Here is a 23,844-nt window from a genome sequence, read left to right as displayed (position 1 = left end):
CTATATTTCATCAATCTCAATGGATTCAGAACTTTTGGATGTTTGCAAGTCATTCTCTTATACGGTCCCGTCCAAAACTGCCACCCCTGGGACCCCTTCCCTGTCCTCCCTTTTTCTACTTCCCCCCTTCTCATTTTTGTTACTGGTAGAGAACATGCCCCAGTTATCACTCTATAAACTTTTACCATCCTCTGTCTGGTCGTAGAGGGTGTTGACACCCCTATACTCTCTACCATATGGTTGTTGTTTTATATGCTGTATATTTAGCTGTTTTTCATGTATGCTAAAATGCTATATTCTGTATGGTTATTTGTGGCTCTGTTCTGATTTTTGTGTTCTAATAAAATTTTATAAAAAAAAAAAAAAAATTTCACTTTCAATTGCTATTTACACCCCTCTTTAGACAAGCACCCTCCTCTCACCTCTCGAGTTGAGAATAGAGGTACTATCTTATACACATTTTTACAGGAGTTGGGCTGGATTGACTTCTGGCGCATCAGGTATCCCCAGGAGAAACAATTCCCCTGCTTTTCAAAGTCATATATGTCCCTGTCCCAGATAGATCTCTGTCTTGGTACCCCCTCCCTGTTACTTATCCTTACCAATATTATGTACACCCCCAGAGGGATATCGGACCATTCCCCATTGGTACTCCACTTGAAAGCTAGGTCCTCAACTACCCAGCTCTGAGGCCCTTGGAAACATAATGCCTTCTGGCTCCACCTTTTCCCTTCACATGGGACCATTAAGAGATCCATTGCAGATTTTATAACAACTCATGATCATTGATCGTTGAGCTACACAGGTAAGCAAATTGGAACAAACATATGTGGACAATTCAACGAATTGGGAATCTGCCTAGGGCACACTAGATCATCTGGTATCGTCCTCAGCAGACAGGAAAAGGTTTTTATCTAAACTAATCTTTTATGAGGAGGGTGAGCAAACAATTTGTGAAAATTGTGAATGCCCTGCAGAATACAGGCACAATTAGTGCCTTGCATGTGGGGGATGGCAGGCTGGTTACTAATCTGAACTAAATTATGACAGGACTAGTTACTTTTTACTTCTCTCTATACCACTCTAAACAGACCTGCACTCATACTGACCTCCTAACTTATCAGGTTAGTATCCGTTTCCTGCAACTGTCTCAGAGTAGTTGGAGTATGCTCAATTCTCCTATCACCCTGGATAAAATGCAGAAGGCTACTGGTGTGGTAATGAGTAAGCGATTATCTATATCGTGAAACGCGTCAACCTAACATGTCTCTCAATGCACTGTCTGCATGGATTCGATATGAGGAATAAAAGACATTTTTGATTTCATATTTTCCGAGTGCGGTTCAACTTCTTTGTTTGCACTACTGCTGCCCTGCAAGGCCCCGGGTGACGACGGCCTAACCATGGAGGTATACAAGCAAAATGGAAAGTGTATTTTACCGTTTTTAGTGAAAGATTTGAACACGGCCAGGGAACAAGCTAGTCTTCCCCACTCTATGACTAAGGCTAATTTAATTATTCTTTTGAAACCAGGCAAAGACCCTACTGACCCCAGTTCTTATAGATCTTGGCAAAGGTTTTAGCGATCAGGCTTAATAAGGTTTTTTCCATGATAGTGCACCAGGATCAACCGGGTTTCATGCCTCAGAAGTCCATAGCTGTAAACCTCTGTAGGCTTTTCCTTAACATTCAGGCTAGGGCGGATAATGTGGGTGAGCGAGCTTTGGCGACGTTGGATGCAGCCAAAGCCTTCAACAGTGTGGAATGGCCATACCTTTAGGCCATCCTCTCTTAAACCTGGTTTTGGTCCTGTTTTCACATCATGGGTTAAGTTGATATATGACCATCCCATAGCAGCCATCAGAGAGGCTGGGAGGCTATCTCCCACATTTCCTTTGAGCAGGGGTACACGTCAGGGGTGCCCGCTGTCCCCTTTACTATTTGCTCTCGCAGTTGAGCCTTTAGCGGCCTTGATTTGGCAGAATCATGAGAAAGTTGGGTTTAAGTGTGGTGAGCTCCATGAAAAGGTCTTGCTTTATGCAGATGACACCATGTTATTATTAGGGGACACCTTTAATTCCCTTGATGTAGCAATGAGAACCATTACTAAATTTGGAGAATACTCTGGGCTTCTCATTACCTAGGACAAGTGCATTTTGATGCTACTTGACAGAAATCCCTCTGAGCCTAATGCTCGCTCCTGCTCAGTCCCTGTAACCTCCTCTTTTAAATACATATGTGTGCAGGTTATCCTCAGCCTGTGGATTTCTGCTGCTTGACTATTTACCCTCTTTTGAATCGCTTCAGAGATAAGTTTCAAATTTGGAATAGACTATGGCTATCCCTGGCTGGTAAAATAAATATAGTCAAAATAATTTTCATACCTCAGTTATATTTTTTGCTTAATGTCCCCATGGTTATCCCCTTAAGCCCATTTCGAAAAGTAAACTCTATCATTGGAGCACCTTCAGAGACCCAAAGTTGCCAGGGGATTAGCTATGTCAAACCCTAGGCTTTATTACATGGCAGTTACAGCATCTTTGTAAAGGGATGACCCCACATCGGAACCAGGAGGAGAACCCTCTGGACTCCTCCACGTACATCTTATGTTACACAACTAAAGTAATAGATATATACTGACTGGACTTGAGGCTTTTGCCAAATATAACAGAATATTGTCTATATATGCATATATGCCCTTCTCCAAAAAAATTGGAATAAGGCTAAATAGCTTCAACAGGTCACTGGTTTCACACGTTTTTGCCCTATCTGCTTTAATGGTAATTATCCATTGCTGGCTAAATTACAATATGCTTCAAGATGGTGTGGACTAGGTGTCATTCATCTGCGCCATATCTTTACCAATGGCACTCTCCACGCTTTTGAGGAATTATGGGATAAGTTCTCATTGCCAATGTCTATACACTTTTATTATATTAAACTGAAAGATGCTGTAGTGACGCAGGGTGCTTCTTTGGTATGGTACTAATCCCCCACTCCAGTGTTGATAGATGATGTCAAATGCAGCCTCTACTAAGGGCTTCATCTCCCGTTGCTATGCCATGCTGCAGGTGGACTTTCTTAAGTCGTTTCCCTTAAGAGGCGGTCGAAATGGGTTGTGACCCTGTTATAGATGACCAGTTTGGAGGAAGCTCTTCAAGCCGTGCCACTATGTTCTCTCAATGTGTCAAAAAGGCTTAAACAACTGTACATACTTCATCTGGCAAACTAAACCCCGACTAGGCTGTGTAAGATGAGCCTCCTAACCAACCCTACTTGTAGTGAATGCTTCAGAGACCATGGCAAACAAATTAATTTACTGGGCAGGGGTAGTGAATACAGTCAGCGCCATTTTTCAAATCTCTATTTCAACCCTAAACCATGCCTATATGGGCATACTAGATGGCCTCCAGTTACCAGCCCCCACCAGAGAAGCAATGACTAGAGCGCTTTTTCAAGCCTGGAAAGTAATTTTACGGCATTGAAAATCACGTGATGCCCAGGGCCGGTGCTTGACTATTTTGCGCCCTAGGCAAGACTAACACACCCCACCTCCCATGCTGCTTGCCTCAGTCGAGCGGGGTAGGGGGAGTTTGGCGCTAGTCTTGCCTAGGGCGTGGGTGACTTCAACAGGGAACAGGGTTAAAGCAGACTTACCGGGGCAGGATCTTTTTGCTTATGTCCAGAAACCTGATGATGCCCGCATCCCCAGCTGTCCTCATGCCTGCCTCGTTTGGCTCCCTGGTGTTCCCTCCCCACTGTCCTCCTTCGCCTCCCCAGCTGTGCCTGCCTCGTCTGGCTCCCCAGCTGTCACCCTCCTCACATGATGAGCTACTGCTGACCTCCTCCGCAGCAGCCATGACGGATGTCCTTCACGGCTGCTGCTTTCTCTGGAGAGTAAGTCAGCAACCCAGTCCTGTTTAGGGTGGCATTCCTCAGCCAGGCTAGTGGTAAAGTTAGCGGCAGTGACTCTGCCCCTATGCAGCAGTGAGCCCTAGGCGGCTGCCTAGTTTGCCTAGCAGCACCCTGCTGATGCCCCTTACCATAAAGAATGGTTACAGTGTATGGGAGAAACTCTCAGGTTGGAGAAGTACATATACCAACACAAGGGATGCCCTCGTAAGTATGATAATCTTTGGGGCCCATGGTTGGACACCCTGAGCTTAAGCCTGCTAGACCTAATCATGGATAAACTCCTGATGGATTATTGTATACACCAATGGCTACTGAATATACTCGAGTGGCAAGAAGACTGAGTAAGTTACCTATGATGTATAATATCTTTTATTTACTGTGCTGCTGGTATGCTTTCTGTTATACTTGATGGTCTTTGTTATGATATACCCAGTATGTATCATTGTCTGCACTTGATTATGTACATGGAACTGTTGATTTTGGCTATGGAAAAGAGGTCCGGAGTAAAACTAGAAGGCCATAAATGGAGGGCCGTCATGACAAGGCTTAAAGGGGCTTGGGTATAGGAAGGAAAAAAGTGTTTTGTCTGGATAAACAGGAAGGTTAGCTGGCTGGAGGGCATAGTCAGGGTTGGGAGGAGCCTTGGGGGATGGGGTTTTGTTACCTGAGGGAAGGGGGATCAATCAGCAAGCAGGGAACAACTTCCCACCCTCCCACTTTGCCTTTGGTGGGATTTTTGAATTTTATTATGGGATGTGGTGGGGGAGCCTATTGTGACGGTGGTGGCGGGGTGCAAGGTCCTTTTTAGGTTCATATGGGCACAAAAATGTATGGTGTAGGGACCCGTCTGAGGTACGGCTCCCAGTTGGTGTAGGTACCTGCAGGTTGTCTCTGAGTCTGTGTTTTTGCAGGTAGAGGCCTGACAAGTGACACACAGGTGCTGTCTTTGATTTGATGCCTATTAGGACCATGTGGCTCCATTTTATTTTATGCACTGTGTGTTCAGGTTATTTATTTGTTATTTATATTTTTGGGTAATAAAAGGCTGCTATGGCCAATTTAACTCCAATCGGTTGTGGTGTGGTTATTTTACTGGAAGTGTGGTTTTATTGGTATAGTAGTTAAGAACAAGCCATATATAATACCTTAGTCAAAATGATCTGTGCTGGAACTGTTGCATTTCTTATTTTCCTTCTCAATAAAGCCTTTCTTGAGTTAAAAAAACAAAATGTTGGGTGTCCCTCATGATCCATATCAGACCCCTATCCAGGGCAGTGAGTGCAGCATACCGAGCATTATGGCACCTTTGCCTTTTTCCTAGTTCTAACCAGTCAGAGCATCTGCTGAACTTTTTGTCATGTAATACTCGCTTCTAACTGAACTGTGTGTAAGCTCAGTTAATACAAACCCCTAAGGCAGGGCGAGGCAACCTCAGCACTCCGTCTGTGGTGAACTTACAAATCCTATCAAGCCTCTACCTCTGGAAGTCATGCTTGTAGTTGTCAGTCTTGCAATGCCTCATGGGATTCATGATTCCACAACAGCCATAGTGCTGAGGTTGCCTCTCCCTGCCTTAGAGGTTTGTATAAACTGGTCTTGCAGCCAAAGCACGGAGGTACAATTATACTGATAATAGAAGTGAGTATTACATGACAATAAACATGGCAGTCGCTCTGACTAGCAAAAAAAAAAGACAAAGGTTTGATATACACAACTGTGCAAAAGGGGTCTTCAGCACACTTTGGCTCCATTCACACTTGTGCGATTTCTCATGAGAATTTGAGACGCACTCCATTCTTTTCAAAGGCACCTGTTTAGGTTGGGGCGACTTTGAAGAGGTGCCTGCACTACTTTGGTGCGACTTCTGATGTGACTAGATCCATTGAGTTTAAAGTTGGATCCAAGTCACGCTGGTGTGAATGGAGCCCTAATCTAGCTTGTAAAAGAAATAAATGCAAAAATAATCGATTTACCTACTCTGCTTACAGAGTATTAGGATACGGAGTGTAGAGATCTGACAACAGCAGGGCTGACCAGATCAGGGTACCTGTACTTAAGGAACCAAAACCAGACTGTGTATGATTAAAGTGAGATTTATTAATAATGAATTAAAATCAACCCAACACCAAAATCACAATACAAGGCAAAGTGACAATATACAGGAACAGTAAACCAAGGGGCACAATACCGAACTGTAATACCACATATACGTAACGGGGAATACGGATAAACAGGATAAGACAGGAGCTGCAAGAAGAGGGATCTGGAAGGGGACCAGAACTAAGTTCAGGAACAAGGAGAGCAGATATGAAGTAGCAGGGTACAGGATGCCGGTACTGGAACAGGATCACAGGAGGAACCAGGATCAAGGTCAGGAGCAGCACATTGATAACCAGTTACATGGCACACAGGTAAAACACTGAGCCAGTGACGGAAGCGAGGGGAGGGTTTATATACCTTTCCAGCAGCCCGCATCAGGTGGAGATTTGTTGGCTACTGGGAGACACCTTCTGGAGAGACGTTTTTGCTGCATACATTTGCAAATAAATGTGGAAGCAAAAATAAACACCTCCAATCCTGCACTGTCTGATACTGCACTGTACTACAATCCAATACTACACACCCCCACCCTACGCTACCTGGTACAGCACTGTACTACAATCCAATACTACACCTACCCCCACCCTACACTGCCTGATACAGAATTGTACTACAATCCAATACTACACCCCCTCACCCTACACTGCCTGATTCAGCACTGTACTACAATCCAATACTACACCCCCCACCCTACACTGCCTGATACAGCACTGTACTACAATCCCATACTACACACCCCACCCTACACTGCCTGATACAGCACTGTACTACAATCCCATACTACACACCCCACCCTACACTGCCTGATACAGCACTGTACTACAATCCAATACTACACCCCCTACCCTACACTGCCTGATACGGCACTGTACTACAATCCAAAACAATCCAATACTACACCCCCACCCTACACTGCCTGATACAGCACTGTACTACAATCCCATACTACACACTCCACCCTACACTGCCTGATACAGCACTGTACTACAATCCAATACTACACACCCCCACCCTACACTGCCTGATACAGCACTGTACTACAATCCCATCCTACACACCCCCACCCTACACTGCCTGGTACAGCACTGTACTACAATCCAATACTACACCCCCACTCTACACTGCCTGATACAGCACTGGAATATCCAACACTGGGACAAGGCCATCCAGTGCTCTGAGCAAAGATGCCAAACTGCACCCCCCACCCCCATTGTGTGAGCTTGGGGGATCTTACCCCCAGCAGTCGTCTGTTTGTCAAATTCACTGCTCAGCTCCAGATCTGTCAGTCAGGTTTTGGATGGACCTGGAAGTGCGCAAGGATGTTGTGGGACCTTCTTGCTGTGTTCTCTGCAGAGCACTTGTGCCGGTCACAATGGAATCTGTAGTTGCACAGATTAGGAAGAAGTGAGGGGTTGTTTGTCAAATCACCTAGCTATGAATAAAATATTTAGTGAACCATGTGATGTGCCACAATTGGTGCATCGGCACAGCTGTTATCCCACCGCACAGCAGCCGCTGCTGTGAAAGTACCCTAAGGCTAAGTTTAAATGTGTGGTTGGGGGGGGGGGGGGGGCAGGGGTGGTAAAAATTTGCGATTAAGCTGAATTTTTACCGCCTCCCATCCGCCCCCTCCTAAGCTGCAATAGCCAGTGGTTGGGGGTATTTACACACCGTGATCATGATGCTTTACTTCATGCCCGTGGCAATAAATCCCTGACATGTAGCAATCAGCCTGCCGAAAGTAACACATTTTGGTTAATGGTGAAAGCTGGCAAATGCCCTACAACCGCGTGCATTGGTGTACTTGTCAGCAAAAATGGAGCTCTCTCCCCCCTCCTCTCTCCTTTCAGTGCAGTTCTTGTATTCCTGGGAACACAGCTGCCGGCTTCTAAAAAATGTGAGCGCTATACTGACAGGAGGAGGAAGAGAGAGCACAGCTCTCACCTCCTCCCCGCTCTCTCTTCCTCTCCTTGCCACTTCCAAAACTGGGCTGACAGGAGTGGTGATGCCACTGTCACTCCTCCTGTGCCATTGCAGTTATTCCATCGGAGAAGAGGCACCAATGGTAAAACACTGCAGGGGTTGTCGGCCATTGAATCTCCAGCTCTGTGCAAGCTTCTGGAAAAGCAGTGAGCAAGTTAAAGGGGAGTTCCCCAAAAGTGAAACTTTAAGTGCTCCTGACCCCCTCACATGCCATATTTGGCATGTCATTTTTGGGGGGGGGGGGGGGGGGGGCGGGTTCCTAGATTTGACAGGTACCTGCTCCCACTTCCGCTTGGGCCACCTAGGCGGCTCGGGTGAAAGTTCTCCTCTCCCCCTCCCTCCCTGCAATCTTCTAGGACACGTCATGGGTCCCAGAAAATTGCCGTCCACTCCGGACACGCAGCGTGACTCGCGTAATGTGACTCGCGTAATGTGACAGCTTGCGGCTTCACAGCCGGGTGATCACCCTACAGATGCCAGCACCGCGGGGAGAAGAGGAAGAGAAAGGAGGCTCCCGCCAGCCACATCGCTGGACTGTGGGACAGGTAAGTGTGTGTTTATTAAAAGTCAGCAGCTACACTTTTTGTAGCTGCTGACTTTTAATAAACACAAAAACGGGTGGAACTCCGCTATAAAAAGAACTAGTATGAGAGCTCTGTATAATTCTGTCCATTACCACAATGCTGATGCCATAACCACAAGGAAGAGACAGTTGGGATTTTAGGGAGGCAGTCCTAGGTGCTTCCATTCAATCTTCATTCCAATAGATTATTGTATGGAGTATGTATCGGTTTTCTTGACTATCTGATTATTTAGAAATTGAGTTTTCTTCTAATAAACCCATGTTGCACTGCTTGATAAGATTTGTGCAGCCATGTTCTGAGGCATGCTGGGAGCTGTTGTCCAAAATCGGAGTTGTCAGTGACCACAGCATCTACCAGTAGGAGAAGGTGAACACTAGGTGGACCTAAGATCATATATAATCCATATGTATGGATTATATATGATCCTTGGTCCACCAATTAGAATGCCAGTGATGCCGCCAAACTTGGGGTAAATGTGTCAAACCTCCTGATTCCCTCTACATATCTTTATACAACCTTGGCCTAAATGTAATGCAGCATGGAGGGGTCCAATGAAAGTGGCAGTGAAGGTGTGGAGGTGTCGGATCGGGATACCCAACTCATAAAATGAGATCTGCCCAGCCTCATAATCCAGATTTATTCTGACTTTGGTTACTGAGAAATTACCAGCTAAAGTTGCAGAGTTGTAGCCATGCTTTACTAACAACTGATTAGCGTTCCTCTCCACACACCAGGACACAGAATTATTTCCAAGGTCTGCAGAGGATGTATCATAGCGATTTGTTTTGTCTATACTTGGGTAACACATCCCAACTCAACTCCCCAGTGTGATGATCCCCCAACATCCACATCCCAGTAATGTCTCCCTGAGGAGAAACTCTGACTGCTTAAGACCTGGGGAGATATCATAAATCTGTTTGGCAATTGAGGGCGATTTAGGTTTTTGGGTGCCTTGCGTGCAGTCTTCCCGTAATCTAAAATATTTAGACTATTATGAGCCGTGTCTTCATCCAGTGTTATTTCTGCAGGTTCTGGTTTGTGTATCCCTTTATTTACCCCTGTTACTATATCAAATAATCCTGTATGTAATAGGGGCAAGATCTCAGATGCAATCAGATCTCCCCCAACATGAAGAAGTTTATCACATCTCTCTTTTTCCTCCTCATCTCCATCCTCAGTATCACACAAGTCACCTGTGTCTGATTCCTGTAAGAAAGTCAGTGGATCCGTCATGTTACTTATCTCCTCCATGTGACGTATCTTCCTGGACAGATCATCCTTCCTTATCTCCAGATCCTGAATTAAATCAGAGGGTGGGAATGAGACTTTCTCGGCCTGCCTGGATATCTTATTAAGAATTCTCCTCTCCAGGATGTCCAGTTGTCTCCTGATGTCTTTGAATATGGCGGTGACTCTCTTGGCTACACCGTCTGCACTGTCTCGTACTTTACTTTTGTACTTCTGCAGACTCTTGATGCTTTCTTCTATCTCCTCTCTCTTTTTCATCAACTTCTGCAGAGCATTGGTCAGGTTCTCCTTCTTCTTCTCAGATGCCTCCTCCAGTGCCTCAACCTGGTGTTCCTGATGGTCTCCATGCAGCCTGCAGGACCCACAGAGACAGGCCAAGTCCTCCGTGCAGTAATACTCCAGGATCTTCTCATGGACAGAGCATTTTCTGTTCTTCTGGGGAGTGGTGAGGTCAGATAGGACATGTTGGGATGACTTGCTGTGGACTCTCAGATGGTCATCACACAGAGAAGCTTCACAATGCAGACAAGATTTAACAGCGGGTACAGGAGAGTGAATACAGTACGTACAGAAGATCTGGCTTTCCTTGTTCTCCTCCTTCTTCTCTGGCTCGGTACATCGGAAACTCTCTACTATGTTGCGCAGTGTTATGTTCCTGCTAAGTTCAGGACGCACCTGGAACTCTTCTCTACATTCAGGGCAGCAATAAACTCCAGACCTCCCCTGTGTATCCAGAACACCTTCTATACAGTCCTGGCAGAAGTTGTGTCCACATTTCAGTGTCACAGGATTGGTATAAATGTTCAGACAGACGGAACAGTCCAGCTCCTTCCTCGCATCAGAGAACGCCATCGCTGCCTGCAGAAGAGAGAAATGAAACTAAGTAGATTGTCAGAGGGAGGGAGACAGAAGAAGGGATTCAGAGGAAGTGGGTCAGAGGAGGATTTACTGCGATAGATGTCTCTCAAAGGGAGTGAATCAGAGGTAAAGAGTCAGAAGGAGGCAGTCGGAGGGAGTCAGAGGAGGATTTAATGGATTCGATGATAAGAAGAGAGAAACTAAACTAAGTACAGTATCTCACAAAAGTGAGTACACCCCTCACATTTTTGTAAATATTGTATTCTATCTCTTCATGTGACAAGAATGAAGAAATGACACTTTGCTACAATGTAAAGTAGTGAGTGTACAGCTTGTATAAGAGCCCATTCAGACGGGCGCGATCCGACTTCCAGGGGCGACCTGTAAAGTCGCGGTGCCAATGTGCACCGTGACTTCGGGGCGACTTGCACGGACTTCATATAACTGAAGTCAATGCAAGTCGCCTCCAGGTCACCCCAAAGTAGTACAGGACCCTTTTTCAAAGTCGGAGCGACTTGTGTCGCTCCTATTAGAACGGGTCCTGTGCTAATCAATGGCGAGCGACCGACTGCGACTTGTCAGATGACTTGGTCGCCTGACAAGTCGCGCTAGTGTGAATGGACCCTAACAGTGTAAATTTGCTGTCCCCTCAAAATAACTCAACACACAGCCATTCATGTCTAAACCCCTGGCAACAAAAGTGAGTACACCCCTAAGTCAAAAAGTCCAAATTGGGCCCAATTAGCCATTTTCCCTCCCCAGTGTCATGTAACTCGTTCATGTTTACAAGGTCTCAGGTGTGAATAGGGAGCAGGTGTGTTAAATTTGGTGTTATCGCTCTCACTCTCTCATACTAGTCACTGGAAGTTCAACATGGCACCTCATTGCAAAGAACAAAAGAATTGTTGTTTTTACATATAGATGGCCTAGGCTATAAGAAGATTGCCAAGACCCTTAACCAATTACCGCCCGCCATATAGCAAAATGATGGCCGGGAAGTGGTTGCTCTATCCGTACTGGCAGTCATATGACCGGGGGGCGCGCAGAGCGGCGATCGGTGGTGCGGTGTGTCACTCTGACACACTGCATCTCCGATCCCGGTAAAGAGCCGTAGGCACTTTATCATGTGACCAGCTGTGTCCAATCACAGCTGGTCACATAGTAAATAGGAAGTGCCGTTGATCGGCTTTCCTCAGTTCGTGCCTGACAGGCACGAGCGGAAAAGAGCCGATTGGCGGCTCTCCTGACAGGGGGGGGGGTCTGTGATAGTAATCAGAGCATTGATTACCAGTGCAGACCCTTGGGGGATGCCACTAGAGGTACCAGGGATTACCCACCCATGGCAACCAGGGATGCCCACCCATGGCCACCAAGGATGCTCAGGGACCCTTTCAGTGCCCTTCTCATCAGTGCTGCCCATCATTGCCATCTATCAGTGCTGCCCACCAGTGCCCATTATTGCTAATCGGTGCCGCTATCAGTGCCCATCAGTGCCGCCTATCAGTGCCACCCATCAGTGCCGCCTATCAGTGCCCACCAATGCTACATATCAGTGCCACATATCAGTGCCCATCAGTGCTGCATATCAGTGCCGTCTATCAGTGCCCATCAGTGCTGCATATTAGTGCCTCATCATCAGTGCCACCCCATCAGTGTGGCCTCATCAGTGCAGGAAAAAAAGTATCTATTTACAAAAGTTTATAACAAACAAAAAAAAATGTTTTTTTTTTCAAACTTTTCAGTCTTTTTTTATTTGTGTAGCAAAAAAGAAAAAACCTTGCGGTGATCAAATACCACCAAAAGAAAGCTCTATTTGTGGGAAAAAATGACATAAATTTGGTGTAGGTACAGTGTTGCATGACCACGCAATTGTCATTCAAAATGCAACAGCGCTAAAAGTTGAAAATTGGCCTGGGCAGGGAGGGGGTGAAAGTGTATTGAAGCGTTTAAACTGAGCTGCAGCATGATGGCCAAGACCATACAGTGATTAACAGGACAGGTTTCGCTGAGAACAGGCCTTGCCATGGTCGACCAAAGAAGTTGAGTGCACGTGCTCAGCATCATATCCAGAGGTTGCCTTTGGGAAATAGACGTATGAGTGCTGCCAGCATTGCTGCAGAGGTTGAATGGGGGGATCAGCTTGTCAATGTTCAGGCCATACGCCGCATACTGCATGAAATTGGTCTGCATTGCTGTCGTCCCAGAAGGAAGCCTCTTCTAAAGATGATGCACAAGAAAGCCCACAAACAGTTTGCTGAAGACAATCAGACTAAGGACATGGATTACTGGAACCATGTTCTGTGGTCTGATGAGACCAAGATAAATGTATTTGTTTCAGATGGTGTCAAGTATATGTGGCAGCAACCAGATGAGGAGTAGGGATGATCGAACTTTTCAAACGTTCGGTTCAGCCAGAACATCCAAACTTCCCGAAAGTTCGGCCCGGATTTCAGAACCCCATTGAAATCAATGGGACCCGAACTTCGGTAATCAAAAAACACCATTTTGAAGCCCTAAAACCCAATAAATGCCCCTAAAAAGTGCCTAGGGTTCTGGGTCATGCCCCAGGGACTATTAATCACACAAAAAAAAAGTTCTTAAAAATTGTCATTTTTGATAGAGAGCCAATTATTGAAAAAATAAAAAAAAAAAGTTAAAAGAAAAAAAGAAATTCTTTGGATTTAGTATCTGGGGGGTCTAAAAAGTGTACCTGTGAAGTTTTTTTTTTTTTTGGCGCTAGCGTTTTTTTGAGCATTTTTTTGGGCGTCTTTGGAAGCAGGCAAAACATCTGAACTTGTGTATACGGGTATATATACACACATACTTATATGTATATATACACCTAGACATATATAGGTGTGACAGTAGCAGAAATATATGCTTGCGCTAATTAAATAATTAACACTAATATGGCTCTGCTCCTATAACACCTGTATATGTGTAAGTGTAAAAATACATACAAGTATGTGTGTATATACACCCCTATACACAAGTTCAGATGTTTTGCCTGCCTCCAAAAACCTCCAAAAAATGCCTGCAACACACCTGGGCGTTTTTTTTTGGCGCTAGCGTTTTTTTGGGCATTTTTTTGGGTTCTTTGGAGGCAGGCAAAACATCTGAACTTCTGTATAGGGGTATATATGTACACACACACTTATATGTATTTTACACTTACACATATATAGGTGTTATAGGAGCGGAGCCATATTGGTGTTAATTATTTGATTAGCGCAAGTATAGATTTCTGCTCCTTTCACACCTATATATGTGCAGGTGTATATATACATACATAGGTGTGTATATATACCCCCTATACACATGTTCAGATGTCATGCCTGACTCCAAACAAGTCCTCAAAAAATCCCTATAAACGCCTGCAGCCAAAAAGCAAGCTGACCGGTGAGAAGCCATATCAGTGCTCTGAATGTGACATAAGAGAAACAATCTTTTCTCTATAGCGGTCACCCTGATATGGAAGGGTTTGGTCACCCTGCCATAGCAGTCAGAGTCAGTTCACCCTACACTACACTACGGTCACCCTGGCACTTAACACTTTCCCTACAGAAACTAATTTTTTGCATCTAACTAAAGTGTAAAAGAGCACTCTAACTACACTAGATATCCCTTTCCTCACACTAATAAATGCTAAATGACACTTTTGAAGCAAATTTAACAGAACTGCTTCCACTCTCTTCCATGTCCCTGTATTACAATGCTAGGAATTTCCCGGGGCTATCTTATATACTGGGGGGCGTATTCACTAATGATTGGCCTAGGGACCCCCTAGTCACTCCAATCACATTCCTAGCATTCTCCTGCCCCCTCAATTGGCTTTTACTAATGGTTCTGGTCCAATCACGGGCTTTTAAAGCCCACTTCCTGACCCATTGCATTTTGGTCGGTTCTGGTTGCCGAATTCCGAACTTTTTCAGCAAAAAGTTCTAAATTCGGCCGAACCTCGAACAGCCAATGTTCGGGTCGAGCCGATGGTCGACCCGAACCGTATGATCATCCCTAATGAGGAGTACAAAGACAAGTGTGTCTGGCCTACAATCAAGCATGGTGTTGGGACTCGGGAGTGTCATGGTCTTCGGCTGCATGATTGCTGCAGTCACTGGGGAGCGACAGTTCATTTGGGGAACCATGAATGCCAACATGTTCCAACTGAGACATACTGAAGCAGAGCACCATCCCCTCCCCTCAGAGACTGGGCCGCAGGGCAGTATTCCAACATGATAACGACCCCAACACACCTCCAAGACCACTGCCTTGCTAAAGAAGCTGAGGGTAAAGGTGATGGACTGAGCAAGCATGTCTCCAGACCTAAACCTTTTTGGGTATTTGTGGGGCATCCTAAAACAGAAGATGGAGAAGCGCAAGGTCTCTAAAATCCACCAGCTCTGTGATGTCGTCGTGGAGGAGTGGAAGAGGACTCCAGTGGCAACCTGTAAAGCTCTTGTGAACTCCATGCCCAATAGGGTTAAGGCAGAACTGGAAAATAATGGTGGCCACACAAAATATTGACACTTTGGGCTCATTTTGGACATTTTCACCTAGGGGTGTACTCACTTTTGTTGCCAGTGGTTTAGACATTAATGGCTGTGTGTTGTTATTTTAGGGGGCAGAAAACTTACACTGTTTTATACAACCTGTACATTTACTACTTTACATTGTAGTAAAGTGTCATTTCTTCAGTGTTGTCACATAAAAAGATATGATAAAATATTTACAAAAATGTGAGGTGTGTACCCACTTATGTGAGATACTGTAGATGTGTCATAGGGAGGGGGCTAGAAGGAGGGATTCAGAACACAGGAGTAACTAGAACTCTCAGGGCCCCAGTGCAGGAAACCACGAAGGGTCCCTTTGACCTCTGGTGCCAGGAAGGTGGGGGGGGGGGTCTCAGGGGGAAAAGGAAGATGTGGGATGGTCTGAGGAGGAAAGGGAAGGTGTGGAGGTGGTCTGATGAGGAAAATAGAGGTGTGGGTGGTCTGAGGAGGAGAGATGAGGTGTGGTGGGATCTGAGGAGGAGAAGAGAGGTGTGGTGGGGTCTTAGGAGAAGGGAGGCATGGGGTGGTCTGAGGAGAATAGATACGATGTGGGGTGGTCTGAGGAAGAGAAGGAAGGTGTGGAGGTGGTCTGAGGAGGAAAATAGAGGTGTGGGGTGGTCTGAGGAGGAGAGATGAGGTGTGGTGGGATCTGAGGAGGAGAAGAGAGGTGTGGTGGGGTCTTAGGAGAAGGGAGGTGTAGGGTGGTCTGAGGAGGAGGAGAGGGGTGGTGTGGGGTGGTCTAAGAAAGGGAGTTCAGGTGTGTGTGTGTGTGTGTGGGGGGGGGGGGGTTGTCTAAAGAGAAATGATGAGATGTGGGGTGATCTAAAGAAGAGAAGGGAGGTGCAGGGTGGTCTGAGGCGGAGAAGGGAGTCGTCGGGTGGTCTGAGGAGGAGAAATGAGGTGTGGGGTGGTCTGTGGAGGAGAAAAAAGATGTGGGGTGGTCTGAGGAGGAAAGGGAGGGTGTGGAGGTGGTCTGAGGAGGAGATATGAGGTGTGGTGGGGTCTGAGGAGGAGAAGAGAGGTGTGATGGGGTCTGAGGAGGAGAAGAGAGGTGTGGTGGGGTCTGAGGAGGAGAAGAGAGGTGTGGTGGGGTCTGAGGAGAAAAGGGATATTGTGGGGTGGTCTAAGGAGTAGAGATCAGGTGTGTGTGTGCGGGGGGGGTTGTCTAAGGAGGAGTGATGAGATGTGGGGCGATCTAAAGAAAAGAAGGGAGGTGCGGGGTGGTCTGAGAAGGAGAGGGGTGGTGTGGGGTGGTCTGAGGAGGAGAAGGTAGGAGTGGGTTGGTCTGAGGAGGAAAGATGATGCCTGGGGAGGTCTGAGGAGGAAAATGGAGGTGTGGGGTGGTCTGTGGAGGAGAAAGGAGGTGTGGGGTGGTTTGAGTAGGAGAAGAGAGGTGTGGGTGGTCTGAGGAGGAGAAGGGAGGTGTGGGGTGGTCTGAAGAAGAGAGATGAGGTGTGGGGTGGTCTGAGGAGGAGAACGGAGGTGTGGGGTGGTCTGAGGAGCAGCAGGGAGGTGTTGGGTGATCTAAGGAGCAGAAGAGAGGTGTGGGGTGGTCTGAGAAGGAGAGGGGAGTTGTGGGCTTGTCTGAGGAGGAGAGATGAGATATGTGTGTGTGTGCGCGTGGGGGGGGGGATCTGAGGAGGATATACGAGGGTCTGAAGAGGGGAGATGAGGTGTGAAGTGGTCTGAGGAGGAGAAGGGAGGTGTGGTGTGGTTTGAGGAAGAGAAGGGAGGTGTGGGGTGGTCTGGGGAGGAGTAGGGAGGTGTGGGGTGGTCGAAGCAGGAGAAATGAGGTGTGGGGTGGTCTGAGGAGGAGATATGAGGTGTGGGGTGGTCTGAGGAGGAGACGGGAGGTGTGAGGTGGTCTGAGGAGGAGCAATAATGTGTGGGGTGGTCGAAACAGAAGAGATGAGGTGTGGGGTGGTCTGAGGAGGAGATATGAGGTGTGGGGTGGTCTGAGGAGGAGAAGGGAGGTGTAGGATGGTCTGAGGAGGAGAATGGAGGTGTGGGGTGGTCTGAGGAGGAGAATGAAGGTGTGGGGTGGTCTGAGGAGGAGAAGGAAGGTGTGGGGTGGTCTGAGGAGGAGAAGAGAAGTGTAGGGTGGTCTGAGGAGGAGAGGGATGGTGTGGGGTGGTCTAAGGAGGAGAGATCAGGTGTGTGTGTGTGGGGGGGGTTGTCTAAGGAGGAGTGATGAGATGTGGGGTGGTCTAAAGAAGAGAAGGGAGGTGCAGAGTGGTCTGAGGAGGAGAAGAGTGCTGCGGGGTGGTCTGAGGAGGAGAAGGGAGGAATGGGGTGGTCTGAGGAGGAAAGATTGTGCGTGGGGAGGTCTGAGGAGGAGAAGGTTGGTGTGAGGAGGAGCTATGAGGCGTGGGGTGGTCTGAGGAGGAGAAGGGAGGTGTCTGGTGGTCTGAGGAGGAGAGAGGAGGTGTGGGGTGGTCTGCGGAGGAGAAGGGAGGTGTGGGGTGGTCTGCAGAGGATAAGAGAGGTGTGGGGTGGTCTGCATAGGAGTAGAGAGATGTGGGGTGGTCTGCGGAGGAGTGATGAGGTGTGGGGTGGTCTGAGGAGGAGAAATGAGGTGTGGGGTGGTCTAAGGAGCAGAAGAGAGACGTGGAATGGTCTGAGAAGGAGATGGTAGTTGTGGGATGGTCTGAGGAGGTGAAATGAGGTTTGTGTGTGTGTGTGTGTGTGTGAGTGGGGGGGGGGGGGGGTCTGAGGAGGAGATATGAGGGTCTGAAGAGGAAAGATGAGGTGTGGAGTGGTCTGAGGAGGAGAAGGGAGGTGTGGTGGGGTATGAGGTGTGGGGTGGTCTGAGGAGGATAGATGAGATGTGGGGTGGTCTGAGGAAGAGAATGGAGGTGTGGAGTGGTTTAGGAGGAGTAGGGAGGTGTAGGGTGGTCTGAAGAGGAGTGATGAGGTGTGGGGTAGTGGAAACAGGAGAGATGAGGTGTGGAGTGGTCTGAGGAGAAGAAGGGAGATGTGGGGTGGTCTGAGGAGCAGAAGGGAGGTGTGCGGTGGTCTAAAGAGAAGAGGAGAAGAGATGAAATGTGGGGGGGGGGATCTGAGGAGGAGAGATGAGGTGTGGGATGGCCTGAGGGGGAGAGTTGAGGTGTGGGGTGATCTAAAGAGGGGCATGAGGTTTGGGGTGGTCTGAGGAGGAGAATGGAGGTATGAAGTGGTCTGAGGAGCAGAAGGGAGGCATGGGTGGTCTGAGGAGCAGAAGAGTGGTGTGGGGTGGTCTGAGGAGCAGAAGAGAGGTGTGGGGCGGTCTGAGGAGGAGAGGGGAAGTGTGGGATGGTCTGAGGAGGAGAGATGAGGTATGGGGTGGTGTGCAGAGAAGAAGGGAGGTGTGGGGTGGTCTGATGAGGAGAAGGGTTGGGGGGGGGGTCAGAGGAGAAGTGAAAGGGGTCTAAGGAAGAGAAGGGAGAGGGGTCTGAGAAGGATAGATGACATGGTGGGTGGTCTGAGGAAGAGGCGGGAGGTGTGAGGTGGTTTAAGGAGGAGTAGGGAGGTGTAGGGTGGTCTGAGGAGGAGTGATGAGGTGTGGGGTGGTCTAAACAGGAGAGATGAGCTATGGGGTGGTCTGAGGAGAATAAGGGAGGTGTGGGGTTGTCTGAAGAGCAGAAGGGAGTTGTGCGGTGGTCTTAAGAGGAGAGGGAGGTGTGGAATGTTCTGAGGAGGAGAGATTAAGTGTGGTGGGTGGTCTGAGGAGGAGAGATGAGATGTGGGGGGGGGGGGGATAAGGTGTGGGGTGGACAGAGGAGGAGAGATGAGGTGTGGGGTTATCTGAATAGGAGAAGGGAGGTGTGGGGTGGTCTGAGGAGGATAGATGAGATGTGAGGTGTGGTCTGAAGAAGAGAACTGAGGTGTGGGGTGGTCTGAGGAGGAGAAGGGAGGTGTGGAGTGGTTTTAGTCAGAAAAGGGAGACGTTGGGTGGTCTGAGGAGGAGAAGGGAGGTGTGGGGTAATCTGAGGGGAAAGATGAGATATGGGGTCGCCTGAGAAGGAGAGTTGAGGTTTTGGGTGGTCTAGGAGGAGACATGAGGTTTGGGGTGGTCTGAGGAGGAGAAGGGAGGTATGAAGTGGTCTGAAGAGCAGAAGGGAGATGTGGGGTGGTGTGAGGAGCAGAAGAGAGGTGTAGGGCGGACTGAGGAGGAGAGATGAGGCATGGGGGATGGACTGAGGAGGATATATGAGGTATGAGGGGGGGGGAGATGAGGTGTGGGGTGGTCTGAGGAGGAGGGATGAGGTGTGGTCTGAGGAGAAGGAGGGAGGTGTGGGGTGGTCTGAGGAGGAGAAGGAAGGCATTGGGGTGGTCTGAGGAGGAGAAGGTATGGAGGGGGGGGGTCAGAGGAGGCGAAGTGAGAGGAGTCTAAGGAGGATAATGGAGAAGGGTCTAAGGAGGGGAAATGAGGTGTGGGGTGGTCTGAGGAGAGATAAGGTGTGGCGGGGTCTGAGGAAAAGAAGGAAGGTGTGGGGTGGTTTGAAGAGGAGAAGGGAGTTGTGGGTGGTTTGAGGAGGAGAAGGGAGGTGTGGGGTGGTTTTAGGAGGAGAAGGGAGGTGTGGGGTGGCCTGAAGAGGAGAAATGAGGTGTATAGGGTGGTCTGAGGAGGAGAGGGGAGGTGTGGGAGGGTCTGAGGAGGAAAGATGAGGTGTGGGAGGTGGTCTGAGGAGCAGAGGGGAGGTGTGGGAAGGTCTGAGGAGAAGAAGGGAGGTGTGGGGTGGTCTGAGGAGAAGGGAGGCATGGGGTGGTCTGAGGAGAATAGATACGATGTGGGGTGGTCTGAGGAAGAGAAGGAAGGTGTGGGGTGGTTTGAGGAGGAGAAGGGAGGTGTGGGGTGGCCTGAGGAGGAGAGATGAGGTGTAGGGTGGTCTAAAGAGGAGAGATGAGGTATGGGGTTGTCTTAGGAGGAGAGGGGAGGTGTGGGGTGGTCTGAGGAGGAGAGATGAGGTGTGTATGTGTGTGTGTGTGTGTGTGTGGGGGGGGGTTTGAGGAAGAGAGGGGAGGTGTGGGATGGTCTGAGGAGGATATATGGGGTGTGTGGGGGTTGGGGGGGATTAGATGTGGGGTGATCTGAGGAGGATAAATGAGGAGGTGTGGTGGGGTCTGAGGTGTGGAGTGGTCTGAGGAGTATAGATGAGATGTGGGGTTGTCTGAGAAAGAGAAGGGAGGTGTGGGGTGGTGTAAGGAGGAGAAGATGGTGTGGGATGGGCTGAGGAGGACAAGGGAGGTGTGGGTGCTCTGAGGAGGAGAGATAAAGTGTGGGGTGGTCTGAGGAAGAACAATGAGGTGTGGGGTGGTCTAAGAAGGAGAGATGAGGTTTGGGTTGGTCTGAGGAGGAGAGATGAGGAGGAGAGATAAGGTGTGGGGTAGTCTGAGGAAGAACAATGAGGTGTGGGGTGGTCTAAGAAGGTGAGATGAGGTTTGGGTTGGTCTGAGGAGAGATGAGGTGTGAGGTGGTCTGAGGAGGAGAAGGGAGATGTGGGGTTGTCTGAGGAGAAGGGAGGTGTGGGGTGGTCTGAGGAGAAGAAGGGAGGTGTGGGGTCTGAGGTGTGGGGTGGTCTGAGGAGTATAGATGCGATGTGGGGTGGTCTGAGGAAGAGAAGGGAGATGTGGGGTGGCCTGAGGAGGAGAAGGGAGGTGTATGGTGGTCTGAGGAGGAGAAGGGAGGTGTATGGTGGTCTGAGGAGAACGGAGGTGTGGAGTTTTCAAAGGAGAAGGGAGGTGTGGGTGGCCTGAGGAGGAGAGATGAGGTGTAGGGTGGTCTAAAGAGGAGAGATGAGGTATGGGGTTGTCTTAGGAGGAGAGGGGAGGTGTGGGGTGGTCTGAAGAGGAGAGATGAGGTGTGTATGTGTGTGTGTGTGTGTGGGGGGGGGGGGTTTGAGGAAGAGAGGGGAGGTGTGGGATGGTCTGAGGAGGATATATGGGGTGTGTGGGGGTTGGGGGGGATTAGATGTGGGGTGATCTGAGGAGGATAAATGAGGTGTGGTGGGGTCTGAGGTGTGGAGTGGTCTGAGGAGTATAGATGAGATGTGGGGTTGTCTGAGAAAGAGAAGGGAGGTGTGGGGTGGTGTAAGGAGGAGAAGATGGTGTGGGGTGGGCTGAGGAGGACAAGGGAGGTGTGGGTGCTCTGAGGAGGAGAGATAAGGTGTGGGGTGGTCTGAGGAAGAACAATGAGGTGTGGGGTGGTCTAAGAAGGAGAGATGAGGTTTGGGTTGGTCTGAGGAGGAGAGATGAGGAGGAGAGATAAGGTGTGGGGTGGTCTGAGGAAGAACAATGAGGTGTGGGGTGGTCTAAGAAGGTGAGATGAGGTTTGGGTTGGTCTGAGGAGAGATGAGGTGTGAGGTGGTCTGAGGAGGAGAAGGGAGATGCGGGGTTGTCTGAGGAGAAGGGAGGTGTGGGGTGGTCTGAGGAGAAGAAGGGAGGTGTGGGGTGGTCTGAGGAGTATAGATGCGATGTGGGGTGGTCTGAGGAAGAGAAGGGAGATGTGGGGTGGCCTGAGGAGGAGAAGGGAGGTGTATGGTGGTCTGAGGAGGAGAAGGGAGGTGTATGGTGGTCTGAGGAGAACGGAGGTGTGGAGTTTTCAAAGGAGAAGGGAGGTGTGGGTGGTCTGAGAATAAGGAAGGTTTGGTGAGGTCTGAGGTGTGGGATGGTCTGAGGAGTAGGGTTGAGCGGACACCTAGATGTCCATGTTCGACGGGTTCGGCCGAACTTTAAAAAAAAGTCCGGGTCCGTGTCCCGGACTTTTACCGAACTTTTCCCGGACACCGAACCCAATTGAAGTCAATGGGGACCCAAACTTTCAGGCACTAAAATGGCTCTAAAACACCAAAGGAAAGGGCTAGAGTGCAGCAAATGGCAGCAAAACGTAATTAAGAGCATGGCAAGTGCTCTGCAAACAAATGTGGATAGGGAAATAACTTAAAACAACAAAAAAAAACAGAAAAATAAAACAATGTTCTTCTTCATCTCTGAAGGATGAGGCCCATATGGAGTAGGAGGGAGGTTGAGGTGGTGGTGGATGTGGCGGTGACATAGGCGTGCGCACGGGGTGTGCCAGGTGTGCCTGGGCACACCCTAATCACCTAGGGCACATAGCATTGCCAGTGAGGAGATGGGAAAGATCTCCCTCGGACCTGCTCTGCTCTATTTCTCTTTGCCAGCAGGGAGAGTAATGTATCGGGGCCATGTACCTGTAGGCAAACACATGCATGTGTATTTCAACTTTGGGGTGCACACCTTAATGCAATAGGCTGCGCACACCTATGGGCGGTGTAGGTGGAAGCGGCGGTGGAGAAGGACCAGGGCCGGATTAAGAGCATCATGGGCTTGGTGCTGAGGATTTTTAAGGGCCGTGCCTTGGCATGCACCCAGAGGAGGAAGGGTGCAGCCATGCATGCCTAATTCAACATGGGATGCTGTCTCTGAAGCCCATAAACACATCCATGCATCGGCAACTGTCCCTCCTTGTCCGGCCTTCGCGCTGTGTGGGGAGGTTCTGAGGGTGCTGCCCGGGGAAGCGAGTATAGAAGCCAGACTTCTGTGTTTACAAGTGACAGAAGAGCGGTAACAGTGAATATGGCCCACCCGGGGCCTATATAAAAGGTAGGGGCCTGGAGCTGCAGCTCCAATAGCCCCTACGTTAATCTGGCCCTGAGGAGGAGGACGAGGTAGCCAACACTGCTTCTTTTCACAAATTTTAAATGAGGGTACACCCCAAAAGAGTGAGAAAGAGCAAAAATGGAACAATGGGTGGGTAAGGTCGGTATCCATTGCTATTCTGCATAAGGTACGGAAAAGTCCCGTGGGATCCATGCCTGGTTCATTTTAATGAACGTGAGCTTGTGTAACGCTCCTGCGTTTTATGTATGATGTGGATTTACAGCTGCAGAAATATTCCACTTCAGTAGTCATGTAGAGAAACGCTGAGACACCAATCCCAACTCCCAAGACTCAGGTCCAAGCTTTTTGCTAGGGATTTTCAGTCTTAAATTTTTTGTTGAGAGCCAAACGAGGTCCCCGATAGCATACTGAGGAGAAGGTCTTCTGCGAAGATCATAGTACTTCTTTTGTTGACTATGAGCGTGTGCAATGGTAGTATTAAGCAAACCCAGAGAGTCCTTTATTTGGGTAAGATAGTCTGAGGCTACTGGGTTATTTGAAGGAAGGATGCGTGGTGGAAGAATAGAGGGATGAAACCCATAGTTCAAGTAGAACGGACTCTGCTTGGTCGTACTGTGGGTTGCGTTGTTGTAGGCAAATTCTGCCAGAGGGAGAAGATCCACCCAATCATCCTGTTGGTAAGAAGTGTAACAACGTAAATATTGCTCGATGCATTGGTTGACTCTTTCAGTCTGTCCGTTGGTCTGCGGATGGTAAGGAGAAGTGAGCTTCCGCTCAATTCGTAGTATGTGACATAGTTCTTGCCAGAACTTGGAAATAAATTGTGATCCACGGTCAGACAGAAGAGTTTTTGGGATACCATGTAACTTAAAGACATGTTTCATCAGGAGTTCTGCCGTTTGTTTGGACGAAGGTAGTCTGCGAATAGCAATGAAATGTGCCATTTTTGTCAGATGGTCCACTGACACTAAGATGGTATTAAATCC

General features: G+C 48.6%; 1 protein-coding gene and 1 pseudogene across 2 annotated transcripts in view; both read right to left on the bottom strand.

Annotated features, from left to right (window-relative positions):
* The window catches only part of LOC309550900 (3-galactosyl-N-acetylglucosaminide 4-alpha-L-fucosyltransferase FUT3-like), a 1,045,386-nt gene that overhangs the window by 203,519 nt on the left and 818,023 nt on the right, over positions 1–23,844 (bottom strand). The gene's annotated exons all lie outside the window — the stretch shown is intronic.
* LOC309550898 (tripartite motif-containing protein 75-like) overlaps positions 8,844–23,844 on the bottom strand; it is a 30,960-nt pseudogene continuing 15,959 nt past the window's right edge. Inside the window, exon 2 of the transcript XR_014226174.1 lies at positions 8,844–10,688. The product of XR_014226174.1 is annotated as a tripartite motif-containing protein 75-like (transcript). The remainder of the gene's footprint in view (positions 10,689–23,844) is intronic.

This window comes from Pelophylax lessonae, assembly GCF_965119305.1.
Source record: "Pelophylax lessonae genome assembly, chromosome: 3".
NCBI lineage: Eukaryota > Metazoa > Chordata > Amphibia > Anura > Ranidae > Pelophylax > Pelophylax lessonae.
This window is presented reverse-complemented; position numbering and strand designations above follow the sequence as displayed.